We start from the raw sequence: 26,022 nt of genomic DNA, 5'->3' as shown, positions 1-26,022 counted from the left end.
GTCATTGGCGCAGGGTCTGCGTATCAGATGAAAGGTGGCTTTGGGGCCCTGAGGAGTTGCAGGGTCCTTGTCGCTAGCAGCTTTAGTTTTGGAGAAAATCAGCCATGATTGCAAATTTCACACCGGGAACGATGCAGATGGCCAGGGCGAGTGGCCTCAAACTGACCCCATATTCCACGGGGAAAATTAAGTCATGTCCCCCGGGTCTGCGTGTCAGATGAAAGGTGGCCTTTAAGGCTCAAAGGACTTGCAAGCTCCTAGTTGCCAACAGCGTTAGTTCTTTAGGAATCCAGCAATGTTTAAAAATTTCTCACTGCGCACTGCCCTGTTGTCTATGGCAAATGGCTGCAAAGAGAGGCCATTTTGCATGGGAAAAAGAAGTCCTTTCCCCAGGGTTTGGGAATCAGATGAAAGGTGGCCTTAGTGGCTCCAAGGACTTCCAGTGTCCTCGTTGCCAGCAGCTTTACTTTTGGAGAAAATCAGCCAAGTTGCAAATTTCACACCGGGAACGATGCAGATGGCCAGGGCGAGTGGCCTCAAACTGACCCCATTTTCCCTGGGGAAAATGAAGTCATGTCCCCAGGGTCTGGGTGTCAGATGAAAGGTGGCCTTTGGGGCTCTAAGGACTTCAAAGTCCTTGTTGCCAACAGCTTTAGTTGTGGAGGAATCCAGAAAAGTTTTCAAATTTCTTACAAGGAACTGCCCTGTTGCCTAGGGCAAATGGCTGCAAAGAGAGGCCATTTTGCATGGGAAAAAGAAGTCCTTTCCCCTGGGTCTGGGTTTCAGATGAAAGGTGGCCTTTGGGGCTCCAAGGACTTCCAGGGTGCTCGTTTGCAGCAGCTTTAGTTTTGGAGAAAATCAGCCATGATTGCAAATTTCACACCGGGAACGAGGCAGATGGCCAGGGCGAGTGGCCTCAAACTGACCCCATTTTCCACGGGGAAAATGAAGTCATGTCCCCAGGGTCTGGGTGTCAGATGAAAGGTGGCCTTTAAGGCTCTAAGGACTTGCAAGCCCTAGTTGCCAACAGCTTTAGTTGTGGAGGAATCCAGCACAGATTGCAAATTTCTCACTGGGCACTGCCCTGTTGCCTAGGGCAAATGGCTGCAAAGAGAGAGGCCATTTTGCATGGGAAAAAGAAGTCCTTTCCCCTGGGTCTGGGTGTCAGATGAAAGGTGGCCTTTGGGGCTCCAAGGATTTCCAGTGTCCTCGTTGCCAGCAGTTTTACTTTTGGAAAAATAAGCCAAGTTGGAAAATTTCACACCGGGAACGATGCAGATGGCCAGGGCAAGTGGCCTCAAACTGACCCCATTTTCCCTGGGGAAAATGAAGTCATGTCCCCAGGGTCTGGGTGTCAGATGAAAGGTGGCCTTTGGGGCTCTAAGGACTTCAAAGTCCTTGTTGCCAACAGCTTTAGTTGTGGAGGAATCCAGAAAAGTTTTCAAATTTCTTACAAGGAACTGCCCTGTTGCCTAGGGCAAATGGCTGCAAAGAGAGGCCATTTTGCATGGGAAAAAGAAGTCCTTTCCCCTGGGTCTGGGTTTCAGATGAAAGGTGGCCTTTGGGGCTCCAAGGACTTCCAGGGTGCTCGTTTGCAGCAGCTTTAGTTTTGGAGAAAATCAGCCATGATTGCAAATTTCACACCGGGAACGAGGCAGATGGCCAGGGCGAGTGGCCTCAAACTGACCCCATTTTCCACGGGGAAAATGAAGTCATGTCCCCAGGGTCTGGGTGTCAGATGAAAGGTGGCCTTTAAGGCTCTAAGGACTTGCAAGCCCTAGTTGCCAACAGCTTTAGTTGTGGAGGAATCCAGCACAGATTGCAAATTTCTCACTGGGCACTGCCCTGTTGCCTAGGGCAAATGGCTGAAAAGAGAGAGGCCATTTTGCATGGGAAAAAGAAGTCCTTTCCCCAGGGTCTGGGTGTCAGATGAAAGGTGGCCTTTGGGGCTCCAAGGATTTCCAGTGTCCTCGTTGCCAGCAGTTTTACTTTTGGAAAAATAAGCCAAGTTGGAAAATTTCACACCGGGAACGATGCAGATGGCCAGGGCAAGTGGCCTCAAACTGACCCCATTTTCCCTGGGGAAAATTAAGTCATGTGCCCCGGGTCTGCGTGTCAGATGAAAGGTGGCCTTTGGGGCTCTAAGGACTTGCAAGCTCCTAGTTGCCAACAGCTTTAGTAGTGGAGGAATCCAGCACAGATTGCAAATTTCTCACTGGGCACTTCCCTGTTGGATATGGCAAATTGCTGCAAAGAGAGGCCATTTTCCATGGGAAAAAGAAGTCCTTTCCCCAGGGTCTGGGAATCAGATGAAAGGTGGCCTTAGCGGCTCCAAGGACTTCCAGTTTCCTCGTTGCCAGCAGCTTTACTTTTGGAGAAAATCAGCCAAGTTGCAAATTTCACACCGGGAGCGATGCAGATGGCCAGGGCGAGTGGCCTCAAACTGACCCCATTTTCCACGGGGAAAATGAAGTCATGTCCCCAGGGTCTGGGTGTCAGATGAAAGGTGGCCTTTGGGGCTCTAAGGACTTCAAAGTCCTAGTTGCCAACAGCTTTAGTAGTGGAGGAATCCAGCACAGATTGCAAATTTCTCACTGGGCACTGCCCTGTTGCCTAGGGCAAATGGCTGAAAAGAGAGGCCATTTTCATGGGAAAAAGAAGTCCTTTCCCCAGGGTCTGGGTGTCAGATGAAAGGTGGCCTTTTGAGCTCTTAGGACTTGCAGGGTACTTCTTACTGGCAGCTTTAGATTTGGAGAAATCCAGCAAAGATTACAAATTTCTTGCTGGGCACCACCCTATTGGTTAGGGCGAGAGGCCAGAAATGGGGGCCATTTTCCATGGGGAAAATGAAGTCATTGGCGCAGGGTCTGCGTATCAGATGAAAGGTGGCTTTGGGGCCCTGAGGAGTTGCAGGGTCCTTGTCGCTAGCAGCTTTAGTTTTGGAGAAAATCAGCCATGATTGCAAATTTCACACCGGGAACGATGCAGATGGCCAGGGCGAGTGGCCTCAAACTGACCCCATATTCCACGGGGAAAATTAAGTCATGTCCCCCGGGTCTGCGTGTCAGATGAAAGGTGGCCTTTAAGGCTCAAAGGACTTGCAAGCTCCTAGTTGCCAACAGCGTTAGTTCTTTAGGAATCCAGCAATGTTTAAAAATTTCTCACTGCGCACTGCCCTGTTGTCTATGGCAAATGGCTGCAAAGAGAGGCCATTTTGCATGGGAAAAAGAAGTCCTTTCCCCAGGGTTTGGGAATCAGATGAAAGGTGGCCTTAGTGGCTCCAAGGACTTCCAGTGTCCTCGTTGCCAGCAGCTTTACTTTTGGAGAAAATCAGCCAAGTTGCAAATTTCACACCGGGAACGATGCAGATGGCCAGGGCAAGTGGCCTCAAACTGACCCCATTTTCCCTGGGGAAAATGAAGTCATGTCCCCAGGGTCTGGGTGTCAGATGAAAGGTGGCCTTTGGGGCTCTAAGGACTTCAAAGTCCTTGTTGCCAACAGCTTTAGTTGTGGAGGAATCCAGAAAAGTTTTCAAATTTCTTACAAGGAACTGCCCTGTTGCCTAGGGCAAATGGCTGCAAAGAGAGGCCATTTTGCATGGGAAAAAGAAGTCCTTTCCCCTGGGTCTGGGTTTCAGATGAAAGGTGGCCTTTGGGGCTCCAAGGACTTCCAGGGTGCTCGTTTGCAGCAGCTTTAGTTTTGGAGAAAATCAGCCATGATTGCAAATTTCACACCGGGAACGAGGCAGATGGCCAGGGCGAGTGGCCTCAAACTGACCCCATTTTCCACGGGGAAAATGAAGTCATGTCCCCAGGGTCTGGGTGTCAGATGAAAGGTGGCCTTTAAGGCTCTAAGGACTTGCAAGCCCTAGTTGCCAACAGCTTTAGTTGTGGAGGAATCCAGCACAGATTGCAAATTTCTCACTGGGCACTGCCCTGTTGCCTAGGGCAAATGGCTGCAAAGAGAGAGGCCATTTTGCATGGGAAAAAGAAGTCCTTTCCCCAGGGTCTGGGTGTCAGATGAAAGGTGGCCTTTGGGGCTCCAAGGATTTCCAGTGTCCTCGTTGCCAGCAGTTTTACTTTTGGAAAAATAAGCCAAGTTGGAAAATTTCACACCGGGAACGATGCAGATGGCCAGGGCAAGTGGCCTCAAACTGACCCCATTTTCCCTGGGGAAAATGAAGTCATGTCCCCAGGGTCTGGGTGTCAGATGAAAGGTGGCCTTTGGGGCTCTAAGGACTTCAAAGTCCTTGTTGCCAACAGCTTTAGTTGTGGAGGAATCCAGAAAAGTTTTCAAATTTCTTACAAGGAACTGCCCTGTTGCCTAGGGCAAATGGCTGCAAAGAGAGGCCATTTTGCATGGGAAAAAGAAGTCCTTTCCCCTGGGTCTGGGTTTCAGATGAAAGGTGGCCTTTGGGGCTCCAAGGACTTCCAGGGTGCTCGTTTGCAGCAGCTTTAGTTTTGGAGAAAATCAGCCATGATTGCAAATTTCACACCGGGAACGAGGCAGATGGCCAGGGCGAGTGGCCTCAAACTGACCCCATTTTCCACGGGGAAAATGAAGTCATGTCCCCAGGGTCTGGGTGTCAGATGAAAGGTGGCCTTTAAGGCTCTAAGGACTTGCAAGCCCTAGTTGCCAACAGCTTTAGTTGTGAAGGAATCCAGCACAGATTGCAAATTTCTCACTGGGCACTGCCCTGTTGCCTAGGGCAAATGGCTGAAAAGAGAGAGGCCATTTTGCATGGGAAAAAGAAGTCCTTTCCCCAGGGTCTGGGTGTCAGATGAAAGGTGGCCTTTGGGGCTCCAAGGATTTCCAGTGTCCTCGTTGCCAGCAGTTTTACTTTTGGAAAAATAAGCCAAGTTGGAAAATTTCACACAGGGAACGATGCAGATGGCCAGGGCAAGTGGCCTCAAACTGACCCCATTTTCCACGGGGAAAATTAAGTCATGTCCCCAGGGTCTGGGTGTCAGATGAAAGGTGGCCTTTTGGGCTCTTAGGACTTGCAGGGTACTTCTTACTGGCAGCTTTAGATTTGGAGAAATCCAGCAAAGATTACAAATTTCTTGCTGGGCACCACCCTATTGGTCAGGGCGAGAGGCCAGAAATGGGGGCCATTTTCCATGGGGAAAATGAAGTCATTGGCGAAGGGTCTGCGTATCAGATGAAAGGTGGCTTTGGGGCCCTAAGGAGTTGCAGGGTCCTCGTTGCCAGCAGCTTTAGTTTTGGAGAAAATCAGCCATGATTGCAAATTTCACACCGGGAACGATGCAGATGGCCAGGGCGAGTGGCCTCAAACTGACCCCATTTTCCCGGGGGAAAATTAAGTCATGTCCCCAGCGTCTGGATGTCAGATGAAAGGTGGCCTTTGGGACTCCAAGGATTTCCGGTGTCCTCGTTGCCAGCAGTTTTACTTTTTGAAAAATAAGCCAAGTTGGCAAATTTCACACCGGGAACGATGCAGATGGCCAGGGCGAGTGGCCTCAAACTGACCCCATTTTCCCTGGGGAAAATTAAGTCATGTGCCCCGGGTCTGCGTGTCAGATGAAAGGTGGCCTTTGGGGCTCTAAGGACTTGCAAGCTCCTAGTTGCCAACAGCTTTAGTAGTGGAGGAATCCAGCACAGATTGCAAATTTCTCACTGGGCACTTCCCTGTTGGATATGGCAAATTGCTGCAAAGAGAGGCCATTTTGCATGGGAAAAAGAAGTCCTTTCCCCAGGGTCTGGGAATCAGATGAAAGGTGGCCTTAGCGGCTCCAAGGACTTCCAGTTTCCTCGTTGCCAGCAGCTTTACTTTTGGAGAAAATCAGCCAAGTTGCAAATTTCACACCGGGAACGATGCAGATGGCCAGGGCGAGTGGCCTCAAACTGACCCCATTTTCCACGGGGAAAATGAAGTCATGTCCCCAGGGTCTGGGTGTCAGATGAAAGGTGGCCTTTGGGGCTCTAAGGACTTCAAAGTCCTAGTTGCCAACAGCTTTAGTAGTGGAGGAATCCAGCACAGATTGCAAATTTCTCACTGGGCACTGCCCTGTTGCCTAGGGCAAATGGCTGAAAAGAGAGGCCATTTTCATGGGAAAAAGAAGTCCTTTCCCCAGGGTCTGGGTGTCAGATGAAAGGTGGCCTTTTGAGCTCTTAGGACTTGCAGGGTACTTCTTACTGGCAGCTTTAGATTTGGAGAAATCCAGCAAAGATTACAAATTTCTTGCTGGGCACCACCCTATTGGTTAGGGCGAGAGGCCAGAAATGGGGGCCATTTTCCATGGGGAAAATGAAGTCATTGGCGCAGGGTCTGCGTATCAGATGAAAGGTGGCTTTGGGGCCCTGAGGAGTTGCAGGGTCCTTGTCGCTAGCAGCTTTAGTTTTGGAGAAAATCAGCCATGATTGCAAATTTCACACCGGGAACGATGCAGATGGCCAGGGCGAGTGGCCTCAAACTGACCCCATATTCCACGGGGAAAATTAAGTCATGTCCCCCGGGTCTGCGTGTCAGATGAAAGGTGGCCTTTAAGGCTCAAAGGACTTGCAAGCCCTAGTTGCCAACAGCTTTAGTTGTGAAGGAATCCAGCACAGATTGCAAATTTCTCACTGGGCACTGCCCTGTTGCCTAGGGCAAATGGCTGAAAAGAGAGAGGCCATTTTGCATGGGAAAAAGAAGTCCTTTCCCCAGGGTCTGGGTGTCAGATGAAAGGTGGCCTTTGGGGCTCCAAGGATTTCCAGTGTCCTCGTTGCCAGCAGTTTTACTTTTGGAAAAATAAGCCAAGTTGGAAAATTTCACACCGGGAACGATGCAGATGGCCAGGGCAAGTGGCCTCAAACTGACCCCATTTTCCACGGGGAAAATTAAGTCATGTCCCCAGGGTCTGGGTGTCAGATGAAAGGTGGCCTTTTGGGCTCTTAGGACTTGCAGGGTACTTCTTACTGGCAGCTTTAGATTTGGAGAAATCCAGCAAAGATTACAAATTTCTTGCTGGGCACCACCCTATTGGTCAGGGCGAGAGGCCAGAAATGGGGGCCATTTTCCATGGGGAAAATGAAGTCATTGGCGAAGGGTCTGCGTATCAGATGAAAGGTGGCTTTGGGGCCCTAAGGAGTTGCAGGGTCCTCGTTGCCAGCAGCTTTAGTTTTGGAGAAAATCAGCCATGATTGCAAATTTCACACCGGGAACGATGCAGATGGCCAGGGCGAGTGGCCTCAAACTGACCCCATTTTCCCGGGGGAAAATTAAGTCATGTCCCCAGCGTCTGGATGTCAGATGAAAGGTGGCCTTTGGGACTCCAAGGATTTCCGGTGTCCTCGTTGCCAGCAGTTTTACTTTTTGAAAAATAAGCCAAGTTGGCAAATTTCACACCGGGAACGATGCAGATGGCCAGGGCGAGTGGCCTCAAACTGACCCCATTTTCCCTGGGGAAAATTAAGTCATGTGCCCCGGGTCTGCGTGTCAGATGAAAGGTGGCCTTTGGGGCTCTAAGGACTTGCAAGCTCCTAGTTGCCAACAGCTTTAGTAGTGGAGGAATCCAGCACAGATTGCAAATTTCTCACTGGGCACTTCCCTGTTGGATATGGCAAATTGCTGCAAAGAGAGGCCATTTTGCATGGGAAAAAGAAGTCCTTTCCCCAGGGTCTGGGAATCAGATGAAAGGTGGCCTTAGCGGCTCCAAGGACTTCCAGTTTCCTCGTTGCCAGCAGCTTTACTTTTGGAGAAAATCAGCCAAGTTGCAAATTTCACACCGGGAACGATGCAGATGGCCAGGGCGAGTGGCCTCAAACTGACCCCATTTTCCACGGGGAAAATGAAGTCATGTCCCCAGGGTCTGGGTGTCAGATGAAAGGTGGCCTTTGGGGCTCTAAGGACTTCAAAGTCCTAGTTGCCAACAGCTTTAGTAGTGGAGGAATCCAGCACAGATTGCAAATTTCTCACTGGGCACTGCCCTGTTGCCTAGGGCAAATGGCTGAAAAGAGAGGCCATTTTCATGGGAAAAAGAAGTCCTTTCCCCAGGGTCTGGGTGTCAGATGAAAGGTGGCCTTTTGAGCTCTTAGGACTTGCAGGGTACTTCTTACTGGCAGCTTTAGATTTGGAGAAATCCAGCAAAGATTACAAATTTCTTGCTGGGCACCACCCTATTGGTTAGGGCGAGAGGCCAGAAATGGGGGCCATTTTCCATGGGGAAAATGAAGTCATTGGCGCAGGGTCTGCGTATCAGATGAAAGGTGGCTTTGGGGCCCTGAGGAGTTGCAGGGTCCTTGTCGCTAGCAGCTTTAGTTTTGGAGAAAATCAGCCATGATTGCAAATTTCACACCGGGAACGATGCAGATGGCCAGGGCGAGTGGCCTCAAACTGACCCCATATTCCACGGGGAAAATTAAGTCATGTCCCCCGGGTCTGCGTGTCAGATGAAAGGTGGCCTTTAAGGCTCAAAGGACTTGCAAGCTCCTAGTTGCCAACAGCGTTAGTTCTTTAGGAATCCAGCAATGTTTAAAAATTTCTCACTGCGCACTGCCCTGTTGTCTATGGCAAATGGCTGCAAAGAGAGGCCATTTTGCATGGGAAAAAGAAGTCCTTTCCCCAGGGTTTGGGAATCAGATGAAAGGTGGCCTTAGTGGCTCCAAGGACTTCCAGTGTCCTCGTTGCCAGCAGCTTTACTTTTGGAGAAAATCAGCCAAGTTGCAAATTTCACACCGGGAACGATGCAGATGGCCAGGGCGAGTGGCCTCAAACTGACCCCATTTTCCCTGGGGAAAATGAAGTCATGTCCCCAGGGTCTGGGTGTCAGATGAAAGGTGGCCTTTGGGGCTCTAAGGACTTCAAAGTCCTTGTTGCCAACAGCTTTAGTTGTGGAGGAATCCAGAAAAGTTTTCAAATTTCTTACAAGGAACTGCCCTGTTGCCTAGGGCAAATGGCTGCAAAGAGAGGCCATTTTGCATGGGAAAAAGAAGTCCTTTCCCCTGGGTCTGGGTTTCAGATGAAAGGTGGCCTTTGGGGCTCCAAGGACTTCCAGGGTGCTCGTTTGCAGCAGCTTTAGTTTTGGAGAAAATCAGCCATGATTGCAAATTTCACACCGGGAACGAGGCAGATGGCCAGGGCGAGTGGCCTCAAACTGACCCCATTTTCCACGGGGAAAATGAAGTCATGTCCCCAGGGTCTGGGTGTCAGATGAAAGGTGGCCTTTAAGGCTCTAAGGACTTGCAAGCCCTAGTTGCCAACAGCTTTAGTAGTGGAGGAATCCAGCACAGATTGCAAATTTCTCACTGGGCACTGCCCTGTTGCCTAGGGCAAATGGCTGAAAAGAGAGAGGCCATTTTGCATGGGAAAAAGAAGTCCTTTCCCCAGGGTCTGGGTGTCAGATGAAAGGTGGCCTTTGGGGCTCCAAGGATTTCCAGTGTCCTCGTTGCCAGCAGTTTTACTTTTGGAAAAATAAGCCAAGTTGGAAAATTTCACACCGGGAACGATGCAGATGGCCAGGGCAAGTGGCCTCAAACTGACCCCATTTTCCACGGGGAAAATTAAGTCATGTCCCCAGGGTCTGGGTGTCAGATGAAAGGTGGCCTTTTGGGCTCTTAGGACTTGCAGGGTACTTCTTACTGGCAGCTTTAGATTTGGAGAAATCCAGCAAAGATTACAAATTTCTTGCTGGGCACCACCCTATTGGTCAGGGCGAGAGGCCAGAAATGGGGGCCATTTTCCATGGGGAAAATGAAGTCATTGGCGAAGGGTCTGCGTATCAGATGAAAGGTGGCTTTGGGGCCCTAAGGAGTTGCAGGGTCCTCGTTGCCAGCAGCTTTAGTTTTGGAGAAAATCAGCCATGATTGCAAATTTCACACCGGGAACGATGCAGATGGCCAGGGCGAGTGGCCTCAAACTGACCCCATTTTCCCGGGGGAAAATTAAGTCATGTCCCCAGCGTCTGGATGTCAGATGAAAGGTGGCCTTTGGGACTCCAAGGATTTCCGGTGTCCTCGTTGCCAGCAGTTTTACTTTTTGAAAAATAAGCCAAGTTGGCAAATTTCACACCGGGAACGATGCAGATGGCCAGGGCGAGTGGCCTCAAACTGACCCCATTTTCCCTGGGGAAAATTAAGTCATGTGCCCCGGGTCTGCGTGTCAGATGAAAGGTGGCCTTTGGGGCTCTAAGGACTTGCAAGCTCCTAGTTGCCAACAGCTTTAGTAGTGGAGGAATCCAGCACAGATTGCAAATTTCTCACTGGGCACTTCCCTGTTGGATATGGCAAATTGCTGCAAAGAGAGGCCATTTTCCATGGGAAAAAGAAGTCCTTTCCCCAGGGTCTGGGAATCAGATGAAAGGTGGCCTTAGCGGCTCCAAGGACTTCCAGTTTCCTCGTTGCCAGCAGCTTTACTTTTGGAGAAAATCAGCCAAGTTGCAAATTTCACACCGGGAACGATGCAGATGGCCAGGGCGAGTGGCCTCAAACTGACCCCATTTTCCACGGGGAAAATGAAGTCATGTCCCCAGGGTCTGGGTGTCAGATGAAAGGTGGCCTTTGGGGCTCTAAGGACTTCAAAGTCCTAGTTGCCAACAGCTTTAGTAGTGGAGGAATCCAGCACAGATTGCAAATTTCTCACTGGGCACTGCCCTGTTGCCTAGGGCAAATGGCTGAAAAGAGAGGCCATTTTCATGGGAAAAAGAAGTCCTTTCCCCAGGGTCTGGGTGTCAGATGAAAGGTGGCCTTTTGAGCTCTTAGGACTTGCAGGGTACTTCTTACTGGCAGCTTTAGATTTGGAGAAATCCAGCAAAGATTACAAATTTCTTGCTGGGCACCACCCTATTGGTTAGGGCGAGAGGCCAGAAATGGGGGCCATTTTCCATGGGGAAAATGAAGTCATTGGCGCAGGGTCTGCGTATCAGATGAAAGGTGGCTTTGGGGCCCTGAGGAGTTGCAGGGTCCTTGTCGCTAGCAGCTTTAGTTTTGGAGAAAATCAGCCATGATTGCAAATTTCACACCGGGAACGATGCAGATGGCCAGGGCGAGTGGCCTCAAACTGACCCCATATTCCACGGGGAAAATTAAGTCATGTCCCCCGGGTCTGCGTGTCAGATGAAAGGTGGCCTTTAAGGCTCAAAGGACTTGCAAGCTCCTAGTTGCCAACAGCGTTAGTTCTTTAGGAATCCAGCAATGTTTAAAAATTTCTCACTGCGCACTGCCCTGTTGTCTATGGCAAATGGCTGCAAAGAGAGGCCATTTTGCATGGGAAAAAGAAGTCCTTTCCCCAGGGTTTGGGAATCAGATGAAAGGTGGCCTTAGTGGCTCCAAGGACTTCCAGTGTCCTCGTTGCCAGCAGCTTTACTTTTGGAGAAAATCAGCCAAGTTGCAAATTTCACACCGGGAACGATGCAGATGGCCAGGGCGAGTGGCCTCAAACTGACCCCATTTTCCCTGGGGAAAATGAAGTCATGTCCCCAGGGTCTGGGTGTCAGATGAAAGGTGGCCTTTGGGGCTCTAAGGACTTCAAAGTCCTTGTTGCCAACAGCTTTAGTTGTGGAGGAATCCAGAAAAGTTTTCAAATTTCTTACAAGGAACTGCCCTGTTGCCTAGGGCAAATGGCTGCAAAGAGAGGCCATTTTGCATGGGAAAAAGAAGTCCTTTCCCCTGGGTCTGGGTTTCAGATGAAAGGTGGCCTTTGGGGCTCCAAGGACTTCCAGGGTGCTCGTTTGCAGCAGCTTTAGTTTTGGAGAAAATCAGCCATGATTGCAAATTTCACACCGGGAACGAGGCAGATGGCCAGGGCGAGTGGCCTCAAACTGACCCCATTTTCCACGGGGAAAATGAAGTCATGTCCCCAGGGTCTGGGTGTCAGATGAAAGGTGGCCTTTAAGGCTCTAAGGACTTGCAAGCCCTAGTTGCCAACAGCTTTAGTAGTGGAGGAATCCAGCACAGATTGCAAATTTCTCACTGGGCACTGCCCTGTTGCCTAGGGCAAATGGCTGAAAAGAGAGAGGCCATTTTGCATGGGAAAAAGAAGTCCTTTCCCCAGGGTCTGGGTGTCAGATGAAAGGTGGCCTTTGGGGCTCCAAGGATTTCCAGTGTCCTCGTTGCCAGCAGTTTTACTTTTGGAAAAATAAGCCAAGTTGGAAAATTTCACACCGGGAACGATGCAGATGGCCAGGGCAAGTGGCCTCAAACTGACCCCATTTTCCACGGGGAAAATTAAGTCATGTCCCCAGGGTCTGGGTGTCAGATGAAAGGTGGCCTTTTGGGCTCTTAGGACTTGCAGGGTACTTCTTACTGGCAGCTTTAGATTTGGAGAAATCCAGCAAAGATTACAAATTTCTTGCTGGGCACCACCCTATTGGTCAGGGCGAGAGGCCAGAAATGGGGGCCATTTTCCATGGGGAAAATGAAGTCATTGGCGAAGGGTCTGCGTATCAGATGAAAGGTGGCTTTGGGGCCCTAAGGAGTTGCAGGGTCCTCGTTGCCAGCAGCTTTAGTTTTGGAGAAAATCAGCCATGATTGCAAATTTCACACCGGGAACGATGCAGATGGCCAGGGCGAGTGGCCTCAAACTGACCCCATTTTCCCGGGGGAAAATTAAGTCATGTCCCCAGCGTCTGGATGTCAGATGAAAGGTGGCCTTTGGGACTCCAAGGATTTCCGGTGTCCTCGTTGCCAGCAGTTTTACTTTTTGAAAAATAAGCCAAGTTGGCAAATTTCACACCGGGAACGATGCAGATGGCCAGGGCGAGTGGCCTCAAACTGACCCCATTTTCCCTGGGGAAAATTAAGTCATGTGCCCCGGGTCTGCGTGTCAGATGAAAGGTGGCCTTTGGGGCTCTAAGGACTTGCAAGCTCCTAGTTGCCAACAGCTTTAGTAGTGGAGGAATCCAGCACAGATTGCAAATTTCTCACTGGGCACTTCCCTGTTGGATATGGCAAATTGCTGCAAAGAGAGGCCATTTTCCATGGGAAAAAGAAGTCCTTTCCCCAGGGTCTGGGAATCAGATGAAAGGTGGCCTTAGCGGCTCCAAGGACTTCCAGTTTCCTCGTTGCCAGCAGCTTTACTTTTGGAGAAAATCAGCCAAGTTGCAAATTTCACACCGGGAACGATGCAGATGGCCAGGGCGAGTGGCCTCAAACTGACCCCATTTTCCACGGGGAAAATGAAGTCATGTCCCCAGGGTCTGGGTGTCAGATGAAAGGTGGCCTTTGGGGCTCTAAGGACTTCAAAGTCCTAGTTGCCAACAGCTTTAGTAGTGGAGGAATCCAGCACAGATTGCAAATTTCTCACTGGGCACTGCCCTGTTGCCTAGGGCAAATGCCTGCAAAGAGAGGCCATTTTCATGGGAAAAAGAAGTCCTTTCCCCAGGGTCTGGGTGTCAGATGAAAGGTGGCCTTTTGAGCTCTTAGGACTTGCAGGGTACTTCTTACTGGCAGCTTTAGATTTGGAGAAATCCAGCAAAGATTACAAATTTCTTGCTGGGCACCACCCTATTGGTTAGGGCGAGAGGCCAGAAATGGGGGCCATTTTCCATGGGGAAAATGAAGTCATTGGCGCAGGGTCTGCGTATCAGATGAAAGGTGGCTTTGGGGCCCTGAGGAGTTGCAGGGTCCTTGTCGCTAGCAGCTTTAGTTTTGGAGAAAATCAGCCATGATTGCAAATTTCACACCGGGAACGATGCAGATGGCCAGGGCGAGTGGCCTCAAACTGACCCCATATTCCACGGGGAAAATTAAGTCATGTCCCCCGGGTCTGCGTGTCAGATGAAAGGTGGCCTTTAAGGCTCAAAGGACTTGCAAGCTCCTAGTTGCCAACAGCGTTAGTTCATTAGGAATCCAGCAATGTTTAAAAATTTCTCACTGCGCACTGCCCTGTTGTCTATGGCAAATGGCTGCAAAGAGAGGCCATTTTGCATGGGAAAAAGAAGTCCTTTCCCCAGGGTTTGGGAATCAGATGAAAGGTGGCCTTAGTGGCTCCAAGGACTTCCAGTGTCCTCGTTGCCAGCAGCTTTACTTTTGGAGAAAATCAGCCAAGTTGCAAATTTCACACCGGGAACGATGCAGATGGCCAGGGCGAGTGGCCTCAAACTGACCCCATTTTCCCTGGGGAAAATGAAGTCATGTCCCCAGGGTCTGGGTGTCAGATGAAAGGTGGCCTTTGGGGCTCTAAGGACTTCAAAGTCCTTGTTGCCAACAGCTTTAGTTGTGGAGGAATCCAGAAAAGTTTTCAAATTTCTTACAAGGAACTGCCCTGTTGCCTAGGGCAAATGGCTGCAAAGAGAGGCCATTTTGCATGGGAAAAAGAAGTCCTTTCCCCTGGGTCTGGGTTTCAGATGAAAGGTGGCCTTTGGGGCTCCAAGGACTTCCAGGGTGCTCGTTTGCAGCAGCTTTAGTTTTGGAGAAAATCAGCCATGATTGCAAATTTCACACCGGGAACGAGGCAGATGGCCAGGGCGAGTGGCCTCAAACTGACCCCATTTTCCACGGGGAAAATGAAGTCATGTCCCCAGGGTCTGGGTGTCAGATGAAAGGTGGCCTTTAAGGCTCTAAGGACTTGCAAGCCCTAGTTGCCAACAGCTTTAGTTGTGAAGGAATCCAGCACAGATTGCAAATTTCTCACTGGGCACTGCCCTGTTGCCTAGGGCAAATGGCTGCAAAGAGAGGCCATTTTGCATGGGAAAAAGAAGTCCTTTCCCCAGGGTCTGGGTGTCAGATGAAAGGTGGCCTTAGCGGCTCCAAGGACTTCCAGGGTGCTCGTTCGCAGCAGCTTTAGTTTTGGAGAAAATCAGCCATGATTGCAAATTTCACACCGGGAACGATGCAGATGGCCAGGGCGAGTGGCCTCAAACTGACCCCAATTTCCATGGGGAAAATGAAGTCATGTCCCCAGGGTCTGGGTGTCAGATGAAAGCTGGCCTTTAAGGCTCTAAGGACTTGCAAGCTCCTAGTTGCCAACAGCTTTAGTTGTGGAGGAATCCAGCAAAGTCTGCAAATTTCTCACTGGGCACTGCCCTGTTGGCTATGGCAAATGGCTGAAAAGAGAGAGGCCATTTTGCATGGGAAAAAGAAGTCCTTTCCCCAGGGTCTGGGTGTCAGATGAAAGGTGGCCTTTTGGGCTCTTAGGACTTGCAGGGTACTTCTTACTGGCAGCTTTAGATTTGGAGAAATCCAGCAAAGATTGCAAATTTCTTGCTGGGCACCACCCTATTGGTCAGGGCGAGAGGCCAGAAATGGGGGCCATTTTCCCTGGGGAAAATGAAGTCATTGGCCCAGAGTCTGCGTATCAGATGAATGGTCGCATCTGGGGCCCTGAGAAGATGCAGGGTCCTTGTCGCTAGCAGCTTCAGTTTTGGAGAAAATCAGCCAGGTTGGCAAATTTCACACCAGGAACGATGCAGATGGCCAGGGCAAGTGGCCTCAAACTGACCCGATTTTCCCTGGGGAAAATGAAGTCCAGTCCCCCGGGTCTGGGTGTTAGATGAAAGCTGGACTTTGGGGCTCTAAGGACTTGCAAGCTCCTAGTTGCCAACAGCTTTAGTAGTGGAGGAATCCAGCACAGATTGCAAATTTCTCACTGGGTACTGCCCTGTTGGAAGGGCAAATGGCTGAAAAGAGAGAGGCCATTTTGCATGGGAAAAAGAAGTCCTTTCCCCAGGGTCTGGGTGTCAGATGAAAGGTGGCCTTTGGGGCTCTAAGGACTTGCAAGCTCCTAGTTGCCAACAGCTTTAGTAGTGGAGGAATCCAGCACAGATTTCAAATTTCTCACTGGGCACTTCCCTGTTGGATATGGCAAATTGCTGCAAAGAGAGGCCATTTTCCATGGGAAAAAGAAGTCCTTTCCCCAGGGTCTGGGAATCAGATGAAAGGTGGCCTTAGCGGCTCCAAGGACTTCCAGTTTCCTCGTTGCCAGCAGCTTTACTTTTGGAGAAAATCAGCCAAGTTGCAAATTTCACACCGGGAACGATGCAGATGGCCAGGGCGAGTGGCCTCAAACTGACCCCATTTTCCACGGGGAAAATGAAGTCATGTCCCCAGGGTCTGGGTGTCAGATGAAAGGTGGCCTTTGGGGCTCTAAGGACTTCAAAGTCCTAGTGTCCAACAGCTTTAGTAGTGGAGGAATCCAGCACAGATTGCAAATTTCTCACTGGGCACTGCCCTGTTGCCTAGGGCAAATGGCTGAAAAGAGAGGCCATTTTCATGGGAAAAAGAAGTCCTTTCCCCAGGGTCTGGGTGTCAGATGAAAGGTGGCCTTTTGAGCTCTTAGGACTTGCAGGGTACTTCTTACTGGCAGCTTTAGATTTGGAGAAATCCAGCAAAGATTACAAATTTCTTGCTGGGCACCACCCTATTGGTTAGGGCGAGAGGCCAGAAATGGGGGCCATTTTCCTTGGGGAAAATGAAGTCATTGGCGCAGGGTCTGCGTATCAGATGAAAGGTGGCTTTGGGGCCCTAAGGAGTTGCAGGGTCCTTGTCGCTAGCAGCTTTAGTTTTGGAGAAAATCAGCCATGATTGCAAATTTCACACCGGGAACGATGCAGATGGCCAGGGCGAGTGGCCTCAAACTGACCCCATATTCCACGGGGAAAATTAAGTCATGTCCCCCGGGTCTGCGTGTCAGATGAAAGGTGGCCTTTAAGGCTCAAAGGACTTGCAAGCTCCTAGTTGCCAACAGCGTTAGTTCTTTAGGAATCCAGCAATGTTTAAAAATTTCTCACTGCGCACTGCCCTGTTGTCTATGGCAAATGGCTGCAAAGAGAGGCCATTTTGCATGGGAAAAAGAAGTCCTTTCCCCAGGGTTTGGGAATCAGATGAAAGGTGGCCTTAGTGGCTCCAAGGACTTCCAGTGTCCTCGTTGCCAGCAGCTTTACTTTTGGAGAAAATCAGCCAAGTTGCAAATTTCACACCGGGAACGATGCAGATGGCCAGGGCGAGTGGCCTCAAACTGACCCCATTTTCCCTGGGGAAAATGAAGTCATGTCCCCAGGGTCTGGGTGTCAGATGAAAGGTGGCCTTTGGGGCTCTAAGGACTTCAAAGTCCTTGTTGCCAACAGCTTTAGTTGTGGAGGAATCCAGAAAAGTTTTCAAATTTCTTACAAGGAACTGCCCTGTTGCCTAGGGCAAATGGCTGCAAAGAGAGGCCATTTTGCATGGGAAAAAGAAGTCCTTTCCCCTGGGTCTGGGTTTCAGATGAAAGGTGGCCTTTGGGGCTCCAAGGACTTCCAGGGTGCTCGTTTGCAGCAGCTTTAGTTTTGGAGAAAATCAGCCATGATTGCAAATTTCACACCGGGAACGAGGCAGATGGCCAGGGCGAGTGGCCTCAAACTGACCCCATTTTCCACGGGGAAAATGAAGTCATGTCCCCAGGGTCTGGGTGTCAGATGAAAGCTGCCCTTTAAGGCTCTAAGGACTTGCAAGCCCTAGTTGCCAACAGCTTTAGTTGTGAAGGAATCCAGCACAGATTGCAAATTTCTCACTGGGCACTGCCCTGTTGCCTAGGGCAAATGGCTGCAAAGAGAGAGGCCATTTTGCATGGGAAAAAGAAGTCCTTTCCCCAGGGTCTGGGTGTCAGATGAAAGGTGGCCTTTGGGGCTCCAAGGATTTCCAGTGTCCTCGTTGCCAGCAGTTTTACTTTTGGAAAAATAAGCCAAGTTGGAAAATTTCACACCGGGAACGATGCAGATGGCCAGGGCAAGTGGCCTCAAACTGACCCCATTTTCCACGGGGAAAATTAAGTCATGTCCCCAGGGTCTGGGTGTCAGATGAAAGGTGGCCTTTTGGGCTCTTAGGACTTGCAGGGTACTTCTTACTGGCAGCTTTAGATTTGGAGAAATCCAGCAAAGATTACAAATTTCTTGCTGGGCACCACCCTATTGGTCAGGGCGAGAGGCCAGAAATGGGGGCCATTTTCCATGGGGAAAATGAAGTCATTGGCGAAGGGTCTGCGTATCAGATGAAAGGTGGCTTTGGGGCCCTAAGGAGTTGCAGGGTCCTCGTTGCCAGCAGCTTTAGTTTTGGAGAAAATCAGCCATGATTGCAAATTTCACACCGGGAACGATGCAGATGGCCAGGGCGAGTGGCCTCAAACTGACCCCATTTTCCCGGGGGAAAATGAAGTCATGTCCCCAGCGTCTGGATGTCAGATGAAAGGTGGCCTTTGGGACTCCAAGGATTTCCGGTGTCCTCGTTGCCAGCAGTTTTACTTTTTGAAAAATAAGCCAAGTTGGCAAATTTCACACCGGGAACGATGCAGATGGCCAGGGCAAGTGGCCTCAAACTGACCCCATTTTCCCTGGGGAAAATTAAGTCATGTGCCCCGGGTCTGCGTGTCAGATGAAAGGTGGCCTTTGGGGCTCTAAGGACTTGCAAGCTCCTAGTTGCCAACAGCTTTAGTAGTGAAGGAATCCAGCACAGATTGCAAATTTCTCACTGGGCACTTCCCTGTTGGATATGGCAAATTGCTGCAAAGAGAGGCCATTTTGCATGGGAAAAAGAAGTCCTTTCCCCTGGGTCTGGGTTTCAGATGAAAGGTGGCCTTTGGGGCTCCAAGGACTTCCAGGGTGCTCGTTTGCAGCAGCTTTAGTTTTGGAGAAAATCAGCCATGATTGCAAATTTCACACCGGGAACGAGGCAGATGGCCAGGGCGAGTGGCCTCAAACTGACCCCATTTTCCACGGGGAAAATGAAGTCATGTCCCCAGGGTCTGGGTGTCAGATGAAAGGTGGCCTTTAAGGCTCTAAGGACTTGCAAGCCCTAGTTGCCAACAGCTTTAGTTGTGGAGGAATCCAGCACAGATTGCAAATTTCTCACTGGGCACTGCCCTGTTGCCTAGGGCAAATGGCTGCAAAGAGAGAGGCCATTTTGCATGGGAAAAAGAAGTCCTTTCCCCAGGGTCTGGGTGTCAGATGAAAGGTGGCCTTTGGGGCTCCAAGGATTTCCAGTGTCCTCGTTGCCAGCAGTTTTACTTTTGGAAAAATAAGCCAAGTGTGAAAATTTCACACCGGGAACGATGCAGATGGCCAGGGCAAGTGGCCTCAAACTGACCCCATTTTCCCTGGGGAAAATGAAGTCATGTCCCCAGGGTCTGGGTGTCAGATGAAAGGTGGCCTTTGGGGCTCTAAGGACTTCAAAGTCCTTGTTGCCAACAGCTTTAGTTGTGGAGGAATCCAGAAAAGTTTTCAAATTTCTTACAAGGAACTGCCCTGTTGCCTAGGGCAAATGGCTTCAAAGAGAGGCCATTTTGCATGGGAAAAAGAAGTCCTTTCCCCTGGGTCTGGGTTTCAGATGAAAGGTGGCCTTTGGGGCTCCAAGGACTTCCAGGGTGCTCGTTTGCAGCAGCTTTAGTTTTGGAGAAAATCAGCCATGATTGCAAATTTCACACCGGGAACGAGGCAGATGGCCAGGGCGAGTGGCCTCAAACTGACCCCATTTTCCACGGGGAAAATGAAGTCATGTCCCCAGGGTCTGGGTGTCAGATGAAAGGTGGCCTTTAAGGCTCTAAGGACTTGCAAGCCCTAGTTGCCAACAGCTTTAGTAGTGAAGGAATCCAGCACAGATTGCAAATTTCTCACTGGGCACTGCCCTGTTGCCTAGGGCAAATGGCTGAAAAGAGAGAGGCCATTTTGCATGGGAAAAAGAAGTCCTTTCCCCAGGGTCTGGGTGTCAGATGAAAGGTGGCCTTTGGGGCTCCAAGGATTTCCAGTGTCCTCGTTGCCAGCAGTTTTACTTTTGGAAAAATAAGCCAAGTTGGAAAATTTCACACCGGGAACGATGCAGATGGCCAGGGCAAGTGGCCTCAAACTGACCCCATTTTCCACGGGGAAAATGAAGTCATGTCCCCAGGGTCTGGGTGTCAGATGAAAGGTGGCCTTTTGGGCTCTTAGGACTTGCAGGGTACTTCTTACTGGCAGCTTTAGATTTGGAGAAATCCAGCAAAGATTACAAATTTCTTGCTGGGCACCACCCTATTGGTCAGGGCGAGAGGCCAGAAATGGGGGCCATTTTCCATGGGGAAAATGAAGTCATTGGCGAAGGGTCTGCGTATCAGATGAAAGGTGGCTTTGGGGCCCTAAGGAGTTGCAGGGTCCTCGTTGCCAGCAGCTTTAGTTTTGGAGAAAATCAGCCATGATTGCAAATTTCACACCGGGAACGATGCAGATGGCCAGGGCGAGTGGCCTCAAACTGACCCCATTTTCCCGGGGGAAAATGAAGTCATGTCCCCAGCGTCTGGATGTCAGATGAAAGGTGGCCTTTGGGACTCCAAGGATTTCCGGTGTCCTCGTTGCCAGCAGTTTTACTTTTTGAAAAATCAGCCAAGTTGCAAATTTCACACCGGGAACGATGCAGATGGCCAGGGCAAGTGGCCTCAAACTGACCCCATTTTCCCTGGGGAAAATTAAGTCATGTGCCCCGGGTCTGCGTGTCAGATGAAAGGTGGCCTTTGGGGCTCTAAGGACTTGCAAGCTCCTAGTTGCCAACAGCTTTAGTAGTGGAGGAATCCAGCACAGATTGCAAATTTCTCACTGGGCACTTCCCTGTTGGATATGGCAAATTGCTGCAAAGAGAGGCCATTTTCCATGGGAAAAAGAAGTCCTTTCCCCAGGGTCTGGGAATCAGATGAAAGGTGGCCTTAGCGGCTCCAAGGACTTCCAGTTTCCTCGTTGCCAGCAGCTTTACTTTTGGAGAAAATCAGCCAAGTTGCAAATTTCACACCGGGAACGATGCAGATGGCCAGGGCGAGTGGCCTCAAACTGACCCCATTTTCCACGGGGAAAATGAAGTCATGTCCCCAGGGTCTGGGTGTCAGATGAAAGGTGGCCTTTGGGGCTCTAAGGACTTCAAAGTCCTAGTTGCCAACAGCTTTAGTAGTGGAGGAATCCAGCACAGATTGCAAATTTCTCACTGGGCACTGCCCTGTTGCCTAGGGCAAATGGCTGAAAAGAGAGGCCATTTTCATGGGAAAAAGAAGTCCTTTCCCCAGGGTCTGGGTGTCAGATGAAAGGTGGCCTTTTGAGCTCTTAGGACTTGCAGGGTACTTCTTACTGGCAGCTTTAGATTTGGAGAAATCCAGCAAAGATTACAAATTTCTTGCTGGGCACCACCCTATTGGTTAGGGCGAGAGGCCAGAAATGGGGGCCATTTTCCATGGGGAAAATGAAGTCATTGGCGCAGGGTCTGCGTATCAGATGAAAGGTGGCTTTGGGGCCCTGAGGAGTTGCAGGGTCCTTGTCGCTAGCAGCTTTAGTTTTGGAGAAAATCAGCCATGATTGCAAATTTCACACCGGGAACGATGCAGATGGCCAGGGCGAGTGGCCTCAAACTGACCCCATATTCCACGGGGAAAATTAAGTCATGTCCCCCGGGTCTGCGTGTCAGATGAAAGGTGGCCTTTAAGGCTCAAAGGACTTGCAAGCTCCTAGTTGCCAACAGCGTTAGTTCTTTAGGAATCCAGCAATGTTTAAAAATTTCTCACTGCGCACTGCCCTGTTGTCTATGGCAAATGGCTGCAAAGAGAGGCCATTTTGCATGGGAAAAAGAAGTCCTTTCCCCAGGGTTTGGGAATCAGATGAAAGGTGGCCTTAGTGGCTCCAAGGACTTCCAGTGTCCTCGTTGCCAGCAGCTTTACTTTTGGAGAAAATCAGCCAAGTTGCAAATTTCACACCGGGAACGATGCAGATGGCCAGGGCAAGTGGCCTCAAACTGACCCCATTTTCCCTGGGGAAAATGAAGTCATGTCCCCAGGGTCTGGGTGTCAGATGAAAGGTGGCCTTTGGGGCTCTAAGGACTTCAAAGTCCTTGTTGCCAACAGCTTTAGTTGTGGAGGAATCCAGAAAAGTTTTCAAATTTCTTACATGGAACTGCCCTGTTGCCTAGGGCAAATGGCTGCAAAGAGAGGCCATTTTGCATGGGAAAAAGAAGTCCTTTCCCCTGGGTCTGGGTTTCAGATGAAAGGTGGCCTTTGGGGCTCCAAGGACTTCCAGGGTGCTCGTTTGCAGCAGCTTTAGTTTTGGAGAAAATCAGCCATGATTGCAAATTTCACACCGGGAACGAGGCAGATGGCCAGGGCGAGTGGCCTCAAACTGACCCCATTTTCCACGGGGAAAATGAAGTCATGTCCCCAGGGTCTGGGTGTCAGATGAAAGGTGGCCTTTAAGGCTCTAAGGACTTGCAAGCCCTAGTTGCCAACAGCTTTAGTTGTGAAGGAATCCAGCACAGATTGCAAATTTCTCACTGGGCACTGCCCTGTTGCCTAGGGCAAATGGCTGAAAAGAGAGAGGCCATTTTGCATGGGAAAAAGAAGTCCTTTCCCCAGGGTCTGGGTGTCAGATGAAAGGTGGCCTTTGGGGCTCCAAGGATTTCCAGTGTCCTCGTTGCCAGCAGTTTTACTTTTGGAAAAATAAGCCAAGTTGGAAAATTTCACACCGGGAACGATGCAGATGGCCAGGGCAAGTGGCCTCAAACTGACCCCATTTTCCACGGGGAAAATTAAGTCATGTCCCCAGGGTCTGGGTGTCAGATGAAAGGTGGCCTTTTGGGCTCTTAGGACTTGCAGGGTACTTCTTACTGGCAGCTTTAGATTTGGAGAAATCCAGCAAAGATTACAAATTTCTTGCTGGGCACCACCCTATTGGTCAGGGCGAGAGGCCAGAAATGGGGGCCATTTTCCATGGGGAAAATGAAGTCATTGGCGAAGGGTCTGCGTATCAGATGAAAGGTGGCTTTGGGGCCCTAAGGAGTTGCAGGGTCCTCGTTGCCAGCAGCTTTAGTTTTGGAGAAAATCAGCCATGATTGCAAATTTCACACCGGGAACGATGCAGATGGCCAGGGCGAGTGGCCTCAAACTGACCCCATTTTCCCGGGGGAAAATTAAGTCATGTCCCCAGCGTCTGGATGTCAGATGAAAGGTGGCCTTTGGGACTCCAAGGATTTCCGGTGTCCTCGTTGCCAGCAGTTTTACTTTTTGAAAAATAAGCCAAGTTGGCAAATTTCACACCGGGAACGATGCAGATGGCCAGGGCGAGTGGCCTCAAACTGACCCCATTTTCCCTGGGGAAAATTAAGTCATGTGCCCCGGGTCTGCGTGTCAGATGAAAGGTGGCCTTTGGGGCTCTAAGGACTTGCAAGCTCCTAGTTGCCAACAGCTTTAGTAGTGGAGGAATCCAGCACAGATTGCAAATTTCTCACTGGGCACTTCCCTGTTGGATATGGCAAATTGCTGCAAAGAGAGGCCATTTTCCATGGGAAAAAGAAGTCCTTTCCCCAGGGTCTGGGAATCAGATGAAAGGTGGCCTTAGCGGCTCCAAGGACTTCCAGTTTCCTCGTTGCCAGCAGCTTTACTTTTGGAGAAAATCAGCCAAGTTGCAAATTTCACACCGGGAACGATGCAGATGGCCAGGGCGAGTGGCCTCAAACTGACCCCATTTTCCACGGGGAAAATGAAGTCATGTCCCCAGGGTCTGGGTGTCAGATGAAAGGTGGCCTTTGGGGCTCTAAGGACTTCAAAGTCCTAGTTGCCAACAGCTTTAGTAGTGGAGGAATCCAGCACAGATTGCAAATTTCTCACTGGGCACTGCCCTGTTGCCTAGGGCAAATGGCTGAAAAGAGAGGCCATTTTCATGGGAAAAAGAAGTCCTTTCCCCAGGGTCTGGGTGTCAGATGAAAGGTGGCCTTTTGAGCTCTTAGGACTTGCAGGGTACTTCTTACTGGCAGCTTTAGATTTGGAGAAATCCAGCAAAGATTACAAATTTCTTGCTGGGCACCACCCTATTGGTTAGGGCGAGAGGCCAGAAATGGGGGCCATTTTCCATGGGGAAAATGAAGTCATTGGCGCAGGGTCTGCGTATCAGATGAAAGGTGGCTTTGGGGCCCTGAGGAGTTGCAGGGTCCTTGTCGCTAGCAGCTTTAGTTTTGGAGAAAATCAGCCATGATTGCAAATTTCACACCGGGAACGATGCAGATGGCCAGGGCGAGTGGCCTCAAACTGACCCCATATTCCACGGGGAAAATTAAGTCATGTCCCCCGGGTCTGCGTGTCAGATGAAAGGTGGCCTTTAAGGCTCAAAGGACTTGCAAGCTCCTAGTTGCCAACAGCGTTAGTTCTTTAGGAATGCAGCAATGTTTAAAAATTTCTCACTGCGCACTGCCCTGTTGTCTATGGCAAATGGCTGCAAAGAGAGAGGCCATTTTGCATGGGAAAAAGAAGTCCTTTCCCCAGGGTTTGGGAATCAGATGAAAGGTGGCCTTAGTGGCTCCAAGGACTTCCAGTGTCCTCGTTGCCAGCAGCTTTACTTTTGGAGAAAATCAGCCAAGTTGCAAATTTCACACCGGGAACGATGCAGATGGCCAGGGCGAGTGGCCTCAAACTGACCCCATTTTCCCTGGGGAAAATGAAGTCATGTCCCCAGGGTCTGGGTGTCAGATGAAAGGTGGCCTTTGGGGCTCTAAGGACTTCAAAGTCCTTGTTGCCAACAGCTTTAGTTGTGGAGGAATCCAGAAAAGTTTTCAAATTTCTTACAAGGAACTGCCCTGTTGCCTAGGGCAAATGGCTGCAAAGAGAGGCCATTTTGCATGGGAAAAAGAAGTCCTTTCCCCTGGGTCTGGGTTTCAGATGAAAGGTGGCCTTTGGGGCTCCAAGGACTTCCAGGGTGCTCGTTTGCAGCAGCTTTAGTTTTGGAGAAAATCAGCCATGATTGCAAATTTCACACCGGGAACGAGGCAGATGGCCAGGGCGAGTGGCCTCAAACTGACCCCATTTTCCACGGGGAAAATGAAGTCATGTCCCCAGGGTCTGGGTGTCAGATGAAAGGTGGCCTTTAAGGCTCTAAGGACTTGCAAGCCCTAGTTGCCAACAGCTTTAGTTGTGAAGGAATCCAGCACAGATTGCAAATTTCTCACTGGGCACTGCCCTGTTGCCTAGGGCAAATGGCTGAAAAGAGAGAGGCCATTTTGCATGGGAAAAAGAAGTCCTTTCCCCAGGGTCTGGGTGTCAGATGAAAGGTGGCCTTAGCGGCTCCAAGGACTTCCAGGGTGCTCGTTCGCAGCAGCTTTAGTTTTGGAGAAAATCAGCCATGATTGCAAATTTCACACCGGGAACGATGCAGATGGCCAGGGCAAGTGGCCTCAAACTGACCCCAATTTCCATGGGGAAAATGAAGTCATGTCCCCAGGGTCTGGGTGTCAGATGAAAGCTGGCCTTTAAGGCTCTAAGGACTTGCAAGCTCCTAGTTGCCAACAGCTTTAGTTGTGGAGGAATCCAGCAAAGTCTGCAAATTTCTCACTGGGCACTGCCCTGTTGGCTATGGCAAATGGCTGAAAAGAGAGAGGCCATTTTGCATGGGAAAAAGAAGTCCTTTCCCCAGGGTCTGGGTGTCAGATGAAAGGTGGCCTTTTGGGCTCTTAGGACTTGCAGGGTACTTCTTACTGGCAGCTTTAGATTTGGAGAAATCCAGCAAAGATTGCAAATTTCTTGCTGGGCACCACCCTATTGGTCAGGGCGAGAGGCCAGAAATGGGGGCCATTTTCCCTGGGGAAAATGAAGTCATTGGCCCAGAGTCTGCGTATCAGATGAATGGTCGCATCTGGGGCCCTGAGAAGTTGCAGGGTCCTTGTCGCTAGCAGCTTTAGTTTTGGAGAAAATCAGCCAGGTTGGCAAATTTCACACCAGGAACGATGCAGATGGCCAGGGCAAGTGGCCTCAAACTGACCCGATTTTCCCTGGGGAAAATGAAGTCCAGTCCCCCGGGTCTGGGTGTTAGATGAAAGCTGGACTTTGGGGCTCTAAGGACTTGCAAGCTCCTAGTTGCCAACAGCTTTAGTAGTGGAAGAATCCAGCAAAGTTTTCAAATTTCTCACTGGGAACTGCCCGGTTGCCTAGGGCAAATGGCTGCAAAGGAGGCCATTTTACATGGGAAAAAGAAGTCCTTTCCCCAGGGTCTGGGTGTCAGATGAAAGGTGGCCTTTGGGGCTCAAAGGACTTGCAAGCTCCTAGTTGCCAACAGCGTTAGTTCTTTAGGAATCCAGCAATGTTTAAAAATTTCTCACTGCGCACTGCCCTGTTGTCTATGGCAAATGGCTGCA

This window comes from Agelaius phoeniceus, chromosome 23, assembly GCF_051311805.1.
Source record: "Agelaius phoeniceus isolate bAgePho1 chromosome 23, bAgePho1.hap1, whole genome shotgun sequence".
NCBI classification, from domain to species: Eukaryota; Metazoa; Chordata; class Aves; order Passeriformes; family Icteridae; genus Agelaius; species Agelaius phoeniceus.
Note: the sequence above shows the minus strand (reverse complement) of the source record.